Source organism: Rattus norvegicus, chromosome 1 (assembly GCF_036323735.1).
Source record: "Rattus norvegicus strain BN/NHsdMcwi chromosome 1, GRCr8, whole genome shotgun sequence".
NCBI classification, from domain to species: domain Eukaryota; kingdom Metazoa; phylum Chordata; class Mammalia; order Rodentia; family Muridae; genus Rattus; species Rattus norvegicus.
This window is the reverse complement of record NC_086019.1, coordinates 72,535,117-72,544,975: the sequence shown is the minus strand read 5'-3', so window position 1 is coordinate 72,544,975 and position 9,859 is coordinate 72,535,117. Positions and strand designations below refer to the sequence as shown.

The window sequence follows — 9,859 nt, the reverse complement described above, 5'->3', positions numbered from 1 at the left end:
CTTCCAGCACCAAAAAGTTACATCTGGATAGAAATCTAAAGCTTTCAGCAATGTGTGAATTGAAATCTGACTGGGTATCTGGGGTATACAGAGATCTGCATAGTGGTCTGCTCCCCATTCCCCAAGCTGACAGCTATAGGGAGGAGCATCACCTCAGGCTGGAGCTAGATTTGAACAGGGTGGTTGTCAGATTCCCTGGGAGGGCAAGGCTATTCTGTAATTCAACTTCCTGCAAGGTAGGAGGTACTTTCTGACAGACACAGTGAGTTGATTAGGCATCTACAGAAGAGGAAGTCTTTCCCTGCTAGCTCCTCTGTATCCCCCTTGTCTACACAGGACTAGAGGACAGCCAGACTTGCTCTTCTGAATGTTTCAGGCTACTTGAGATCAGCACACAGGCTGCTAGCTGCAACCCAAACAGAAGAAAGTGGTCCTGCTCAGAAGCACTGCAGTCTGTTGAATATCTATTGTCAGACACTCACTGCCAATAAAAAAAAAAATGGAGAGGACTGAGGTGTTCTGAATCTTATAGCAGAGGGGAAAAAAAACACACAAAGGCTTCGAGACCATTTAATAAGTATTATACCTTGATTATACATACATACATACATGAAATACGTATATACATACATACATATATATAGATGAGAAACGTAATAAATAACGTTATGTGATAATAATTCGAACAGTTTGACAGGAATAGATTTAAATAAATTAGACACTTTGGAATTTATTATTAATGCAATATTTATTCTCTTGATTTACTGTGTCTTCTCATAAAACAGTGTCCTAGGTAAAAAAGTATGTGCCTTAGAAAACAAATTAGAGCAAACACTTGAAAATTTCATAGATGAGATTGAGCAACAGATAGATAAACTTAAAACTTTGCAATATGGCCTAGAGAGAACACTAGAAAACAATGTCCAGGACAGTATAGTGTCCCGCGCGCGACTTTCCGCCGGCAAGAAGCACGCGAGACATAGAAATTCTTGCTATGAGTGATACTTTATTCCTATCTCATGGAGAAGCCCCGCGCGCCAGCCAGGCGTGCCTATTTAACCCTGGAGCACGCATCCACACCTGATTGGTTGCTTACTCATGATCTCATCAGGCACGCCCCGGAATGGGCAAAGACCTGGCAGGAAGGCACTCTTGCACATGAGCACAGTTAACTACCTGAAAGGGGGGGCCGGCTGGAGCGGCGAAGGTTGGAGCCATCTTTCATTGGCGGAGTCTATCCTGACCTACCACGTGGGGCGCAGTGGAAGACAGCGCCAACTAGTGGTGACGAACGTATTGCGGCCCTCTACATCTCACCCTTATAATTATAATTTTATAGCAGAAATGATCACCCTATCGCGTGCAATGAGGAAACCTCAGCGATGTGCAAGGGCTGATCAAAGGAACACTGAGTCTCTCTCAATCCAAGTGTAATGGATCCACAGATCCATGGGGTGTAGGAGCAGAGAACTCAGATACAGAGAGTATCCCTCTCCTCCCAGTGTAATGGACCCACAGATCCATGGGGTGCAGGAGCAGAGAACTCAGATATAGAGAGTATCCCTCTCCTCCCAGTGGATTGGACCCACAGACCCATGGGGTGCAGGAGCAGGGAACTCAGATACAGAGTAAATCCTGAACAAGATAACCAAATTCCAGGTGAGGCCCTTTGTACAATGGCCACAAGTGCTTGAGTGATAACGGCCTTGTCACGTTACTGTTGAGATCCGAGTTTGTAAACCAACCATGGTATGAATACTGATCTACAGCATAGGGCTGTATCAGACAGAGCCACTCCCGATAAGTAGGGGGCACCTCATATGGTCCTCCTCAGCTGTTGCCACCAAGGGCCGTGGTCAAGCCACTCCTATAATGAAATTTAGAATTTCCAATTGTTAGTAACTACTCCAGAAAGTTCACCCACTGTACTTGTCTAACAATAGATTGGGGGAGGATAACTCCAGACACTGCAGACACAATGTCTGCAGCAGTAATGGCTGCTACAATAGCAGCGAAAGTGTCAAGGTCTTTTCCAGGACAGTTCAGGATCAGTCATTTTTCTCTGGAACAACCAGCAGACAATGGAACCAATTTCTGAGATCTGTATGACCAGGACAGAGTTCTCTAGTCACTGTAGCTTTATATAGGTGGCTTTCTGTGAAGCTACAGTCTGTAAAATGACAACACCAGTTACCAGTTAAGGCAGCAAGAGTCACCAGGGAAATGAAAGGACAGGGGTAACAGCTGGAGTCCAGTCTTCTCCAGGAAGCAGCAGTGTACAGAGTCTGAGCGTAGGCCACAATGGGACGGGAACACACGCAGCGGTAACACTGACTGCAGCAATGGCAAAATCTCTGTGATGACAAAGGATGAAGGGGCATCTTCTATCTTCCTGTCAGGGCAGAGGAATGACTCCAGGGACCCGAACCACGAGAGCTGAATCTTCATGCTCCCAGGATCAGCATGTCTCACCAGACACTCAGGCAGCTGGCACACTCCTGCAGCATCCTGTAGAAAAAACACAAACATTCCCTCTTCCCCATATAAAATATCTGGACAGGAACATGTCAATAAGTGGATCTCTATTTCACCTAGGCAGAAGTATGTCTAGTTGTAGGGTGCCATAAACTTTGGCATCCAAAATTTTAAAACTGAAATAAAAGGAGCATTATTTAGCATACAGGGATAACTCCCCCTTTTTATTTATTAAGATATAGTAAAGATATTATTTATTAAGGTAAGTTCTCGAGGATTAAGTTGAGGACACTGAGCACTTGTATTTATAAATTGACTTGTATACCAAATTATCGTTTCTAGCATAATTGTATTGAATATATAAAGAATGAGATTTTTTTTTCACTAATTGTTCTTATGTAAGGCCTATAATCTGTCTGGTATCTTGTCCTCCCTTGTTAAGGAGCCCAGGCAATCCAGTTTGAGTTTTTAAATGTCCTATAAAGGAACAGTATTTAGTGCTCTTAACCACTAAGCCATTTTTCTAGCACCTCACAAACTTTATTTACCTAAACATAAGCATTAATTAGAAATGTCAAATCTTGTAAATATTGTCCAGATTCAGTCTTACTAGAAATCTCTGAGCTGGCAGGGTGAGGCTGGGAGTTGAAAGTAAACAAATGGAGTCTTCCTCTTTTCGTGAGGGTGTGTTATCAACTCTATTACCATTTGTAAAGAGCTGGGTCTATGGTTTTGTTTAGTTGTCTGAGCCAGAGCACTGAAAGGACAGTGAGTTGTCAGACAATTTACATTGAAATCACTCACTGATTTTAAGTAGAAAACCTGTCTCCAATAAAGCATTAAGTAATAGAAATCAATTGTAAACCACAAACCACACATTGGCTATCAGTATATGAATAGAAAACTTGATCTTTTAACATTTTAAAAACAGCGGCTAAAGCATGGAATTAAATAATCTGTATTGAAGCAATAGAAACTCAAAGGAATAAATAAGTGATCCAATCATACCTGTAGCCTTTTCATTAGATGAACCACCTATAAATGTACTAAGCGCATTTCCTATGGGTTGTACACACAAATATGTAGGAAGTACAAAAGCATGTAAAGAGGAAAATTATCAATTTTGTCTGAAAATTTTGTATTTGTAATAGGCCAAATATCAGTATTTAGTAATAACCAATTAACTGTTGTTTGGAAATAAGATATGTTTTACCAGTTTTCTTTTCAAACTACTTCTATGACTCCAGTCCACAACTCTTTACTAACACAGCTGAAGCTTTATCTCTTTGTGCATAACAAAGACCTAAGTCCTCTGGTAAGGTGAGGTACTTAGCCAATTAACATATCTTTAGAAGCTTAGAATTAGCTTTAAATATTCTTATCCGGAGTAGTGTAACAGCTACTCCCCAAATATTAAAGCTCATTTTGAGAGCAAAGGTTTGTAATAAAAATTTCCATATACATTGAAAGATTTAAGTTCTAACTTCTTACACTGAAGAAGCAACAAAATTATATAATATAAGGCTTTTAGCCATTCTTAATGATATCACTTTATGGGCTCTCTAAAACTATAAGCAAGCTCACGAAATGAAAACTCACAATTGTTATGACGAAAACAAATTGTATAAAATCAATCCTCTAAATCTGTCTTGAAATGGCAGTTGGAGTAAGGAAACTGGCTGTAATGCTCTCACAAGTTCTAAAACCTCATCAATCCTTATAAATCCTGTAACAATCTCTACCTGTTTGATTTTTCCTTAATTAAAAATAAGTTTGAGTTAGTCAATGTAACACTGGCAATCCTAAATCACAATCTTTAAGTTCTCTTTGTAACACCAGAACACAGCCACGAGGTCACCTGAGTTCTGAGTATGTGACTAGGCAGCTGTTCTCTGGGCAGTGGAAATTAGCATTAAAATACAGATAACTTCTGGGCAAGCCACAGCTTTGGAAAGCAAAACTTGCTAGGCAGCTGTTTTTGGGGCAGTGGAATTAGCATTAAAATACAGATAACTTCTGGGCAAGCCATGGCTTTGGAAAGCAAAACTCAACCCCCAACAAACAATCTAGTCTCCAAGGCACCCCAGGTCTATCTATTATGTTACAAAGTTTGACTGTCAATTCTTACATTTGGACGCACAATGGTGTGGTCTCCAATACCTCAACAAGGGACAATGTCCTAAATTCTTTTAGAAGCCTGGTTTCTAGGATAAGAGTTCCATAAAAATATTACCTCAATTTAGACCTGTTTCCCTGGGTTGGCTCATGTCACATGTTATCTAGAATGACTCCATCCAGATTACCAGCTTTATGTCAACTTTCTGTTACCAATATTATACCCTTATAACCATATCTAATAACTTGAAAGCCAATAGTCCACAACCAAGGCAAGCAGAGCATATTTATACATTTAAAACCAATGAGAAACAAAATTGAAGTGGCTACACCTATCTTTAATATATAGACCAAACATCATTTTTACCCTTTTACCTATAATTTTAAGAGAAGCACCTTGTCACCTGTTGAGTCAAGTAATAAGTTAGGGATTTTTTTTAAGAGAAACAGCTATCAACTCTTGTATGAAGAAGCTGTTGGCGCTTTTAAGATCAGCTCGTGTAGACGCTTAGCTTCTGGTCAGCTTCTCCAGCTAATCTAGACACCTGGCTCCAGGCACAGGGCTTTAAAAACCTGATTGAAACTTTTTTATTCATTTGTTCCTTTTTGAAACGAGTTAAAACCAAGTCAAGGTGCGCACGACCGGCAGATAAAGTTTTTACCATTTTTTCTTTTGAACATGAAACATAAAACTTTTAGACAACGAGAAACAAAAACCACAGACATACACTGACAGACATGGGGACATCCTGGTGCACCAGAGACAAACAATAGACAAAGAGGGGAAAAAGCCAGATGGTGTTCACGGCGACTATCCATCGAGTGGAGCTGATATGGGCGATGGATTGTCTCAATTCCTGGACTAGTCCACCAACGTGTTGAAACCCAATTCTGTAAGACACTGAGAGATATCTGAGCAGTATGACCGACATTCGCCAATGGTATGGAAGTGAAACACAGCCCTGAGTATTTTTACTCACAACCCAATTACATTAACTCTATCAGGCTGTGCACGGGCACTGAGATGTCCTTTTGTTTGATTCTCCTGAATAAATTTTCAGGCGGTCTGCCTCTATCAAATCTGATCAGTATGGCTCTGCCAAGCTGTCGCGTCAGCGCCCGGACGCCGCAGCGTCCCCAGAGCCGGCGCGGGAGCTTAACTACACCTTTCATAAGCACTAAGACAAAGTTTTTCTCCCAAAATACTGTGTTCTGTTTATCTCCTCCCTTGTTCTCTCCCGGGGCGTTTTTTCCCCACTCTCTCTCTCCCTCGGATCTAAAGTCCTCGAGAGGGTCTCTTTTCTTAAGTGCACTTTTTCCCTTAAAAATCTTTAATTCGTTCTCTAACTCTGTTTCTGATGCACTGTCTCTCCCTTCCCCCAACGCTCTCCGCTTTGCTGTTATAGCTGAGCAGTTCCCACGCGACCTCCGAAGCCGTTTGGCGGTAGCTAGAAACTCAAAGGTCAATAGAAAAAGCCCGAGGGTTGCCAGAGCAACCACAGCGGCACCTGCCGCGTCCGGCAGGGGACTGAGCTGGAGCAGATCAAGGCTAGCCATGGTCTCTCAGAGTTTTTTACCTGTATTCCATAGCTTCTGAATTTCTTCCGTGAAACGGAGGCCTCTCGTAGCGCCGGCGATGTTTTTGTCCCGGTTTCTCGGCACCAAATGTCCCGCGCGCGACTTTCCGCCGGCAAGAAGCACGCGAGACATAGAAATTCTTGCTATGAGTGATACTTTATTCCTATCTCATGGAGAGGCCCCGCGCGCCGGCCAGGCGCGCCTATTTAACCCTGGAGTACGCATCCACACCTGATTGGTTGCTTACTCATGATCTCATCAGGCACGCCCCGGAATGGGCAAAGACCTGGCAGGAAGGCACTCTTGCACATGCGCACAGTTAACTACCTGAAAGGGGGGGCCGGCTGGCGCGGCGAAGGTTGGAGCCATCTTGCAATGGCGGAGTCTATCCTGACCTACCACGTGGGGCGCAGTGGAAGACAGCGCCAACTAGTGGTGGCGAACGTATTGCGGCCCTCTACAGTATAGGTCAAGATAAGAAGTTCAAGTTGGTGAAGAAGAAAATTAAAGAAGATACAAAAATGACAAGACCTTCATGCTCATGGATTTGTATCATTAACAGTGTAGAATAGGTCATCTTCTTAATAGCCATCTATAGATTCAAAAAATTTCCCATGAAAATTCCAACATGGTTCTTTAAAGCCTTTGACAGAGCAATTTTCAAGTGCTTACATAAAAACAGAATACCCAGGAAAATTAAATAATTAACAATTCTCAACAATAAAATAACTTCAGGTGAAATCATCATCACTGAAGTAATTTGTACTACAGAGCAATCTTAATAAAACCTTTATGGCATTGGTATAGGAACAGACAAGTTGATCAATGAAATAGAATCAAAGTCTGAAAAAAAAACACGCACTTATGGACACTTGAATTTTGGCAAATAATGCAAATCTATACAAGGGAGAAAATAAAGCATTTCAAGAAATGATGTTGATCTAACTGGATGTCTTCATGTAGAAAAATAGAAACATATCCATACTTAGCACCCTGCAAAAACTCAAGTTCACGTAGACCAATGACCATTAAAACCAGATACAGTAATTGTGATTGAGTAGAACAAAGAGAATAACCTTGAACTCATTGGTATAGGAGCCAGTTTTCTGAAAAGAACATTCATGTTAATGCTCTAAGATCACCAATTGATAAATTGGACCTCAGGAAACTGAAAAGCTTCTAGGACAAAATGATAGTCTATAGGTTGGGAAAGGATCTTTACCAGAAAATTCCAAAAATTATGAAGAAGTAAAGAAATTAGACAACAACAACCCAAATAAGCCAATTAGATAATGGGTTCAAGTATCAGGTCTGAAGAGGAATAACAGAGATGGGTAAATGGTCTTAAGGGTGAATATACATCTGCAATTGTTGGGGTGAGGATGTAGGTGACATCTTGAGGACATGTTAGAGACCAGGGTTAGAGAAGCACCAAGAATCAATCAGAGTGCTCTTAGCACACTAATTTGGAGATGTAGAACCTGAAAAGGCTACCTCCTATGCTAGGCAGGCATCTCAGAAGGACAGCAGGAACACCAACATACCCACAATTTTTTTCACCCAATATTTATCCTGTTTACATGAAAGAAAATGATGGTTGATGGTGCAGAGACAGAGGTAATGACCTAAATAATGATTCCAACTAAAGACCAGTACCATGGGCAAGCACAGATCCCTTACACTGTTATTCATATTTTGTAGTGCTTGTGGACAGGAATCTAGTGAGCTTGTCCTCTGAGAGGACCCACCCAGCTGTTGATTCAGATAGTGAGTGACCCTCTCACAGTCAAATTTTAAATGGACCTAGGGGACTCTCATAGAGTTGGGGAGATTGAGGGTCCCAAATGGATAAGGACCTCCATAGGAAGACTATCAGAATCAACTAACTTGGATTCATGAGGCCCCCAGAGACTTTAACAGCAAACAAAGAGCATATGGGGGCTGGAGTTAGGCCCTTCAATACGTAATTCACAGAAGTGAATCTGGGACTTCATATGGCTCCCAGACGTACAGAATGCAGGCTATTCCAAAATCTGTTGCTTGTCTGTGTGCAATATTCTTCCGTCTGGGCTGCCTTGTCTGGCCTCAGTTGGCACTAATATTTCTACTTCTGCAGAGACTTGATGTGCCAGAGAAGAAGGAGGGATAAGGGTGGGAGATAATTCTGGAAGGGAGTGACTTGAGTGGAGGCAGTGATCAGTGATCAGGGTCTAAAATTAATATAAAAAAAGTTCACCTGAAAGACTTTGTATGTGAAAAGAATCATTTTACTAAGTTTAAGGAAAAAATATGCTTAGGAAGTTTGTTTAAAGAAAGAAGAAACCAGGAAGTTGGCATTGAAAGTCATGAAAAATGAATAAGTAAACAAATAAAATTAAAATTTAAAACAGAAAACAATCTCATTTAATTACAAAATATTTGACAATTAATCAGCAAAGTGTTATCTTCTAGTCACTGAGTGCATTCATTAGGAAGACCTGATTAAGTTTTAAGTGTTAGAAAAGTTGGTATGATATTTAGGTATTCTTTCCAAAATCAATTTCTTCACTCACAAATCATGAACTCTACTAAAGTGACACTGCATTAGATATTTGTACTAATGTCTTGATTGATCCTTTTCAGAAAAATGTCTGGAAGTCGTTCTTTTTTTTTAATCCTTTGGGCATCTGACAGATATTAAGACTATGGCATTAAAAACTCAAAATATAAAAAAAGACTCCTCAAAATATCATCAAATAGCAGAAGCACTCCCTTAAAACACTGAGAAGTGGATCTTTTCCCACTGTGCATGAGCTGATTACCTCCCTGAAAAAAGGACCTAATGGAGGGGCATGACCTATAGTATATGAAACATTGTATGCCATGAGTGCCATCACTTAAGGTCATCTCAAAAATCTGTACCATTAGCCATTCCAAGGAAGCACTGAGTAAGTATTTCTTCAGTATCCTACAGTCAAGCTCTGAGACTTCACAGTTAAAATACCTCTACTCTAGCCTTACCATATATTCACTTTAGAATTTGAAAAGGTACATTGTCTGGACAAAAATTTTAAAACCAGAAATCTCACCATGATATTGTCCAAAAGCAAGAGTCCTGTGGAATTCATTAAATGTGAAGTCTCCATTAATAATAGTAACACCCCACTGTGAGGTGGTAAGCCATATTCTCTGTATACCTAGAGATTGTCACATTCTTTTTCTTTTTGTCCGTTTTTATTAACTTGGGTATTTCTTATTTACATTTCAATTTTTATTCCTTTTCCCGGTTTCCAGACTAACATTCCCCTAACTGGCCTTCCCGTTCTATATGGGTGTTCCCCTCACCATCCTCCCCACATTAACGCTCTCCTCCTAACAATCCGATACACTGGGGGTTCAGTCTTTGAAGGACCCAGGGCTTTTCCTTTCACTGGTGCTCTTACTAGGCTATTTATTGCTACTTATGCAATTGGAGCCCAGGGTCAGTCCATGTATATTCTTTGGGTAGTGGCTTTGTTCCTGGAAGTTCTGGTTGGTTGGCATTATTGTTCATATGGGGTCTCAAGCCACTTCAAGGTCTTTCAGTCCTTTCCTGATTCCTTCAACGGGGTCAGGGGGGTCCCATACTCAGTTCAGTGGTTTGCTGCTGGCATTCACCTAAGTATTTGCTGTATTCTGGCTGCGTCTGTCAGTAGAGATCTACATCTGGTTC

At 40.9% G+C, this 9,859-nt stretch overlaps 1 long non-coding RNA gene across 2 annotated transcripts; it reads right to left on the bottom strand.

Moving 5' to 3' along the window:
* Positions 1 to 729: 729 nt before the first annotated feature.
* On the bottom strand, positions 730 to 6,625 carry LOC134485097 (uncharacterized). Of its 2 annotated transcripts, none has more exons than XR_010062960.1 (2): positions 6,168 to 6,625; positions 730 to 5,491 (listed from the first exon to the last, which is right to left on the bottom strand). It is a non-coding gene; the product is annotated as an uncharacterized LOC134485097 (long non-coding RNA). The 2 variants fall into 2 exon arrangements; XR_010062961.1 differs by having other exon boundaries at positions 730 to 5,481.
* Between the last annotated feature and the right edge of the window lie 3,234 nt (positions 6,626 to 9,859).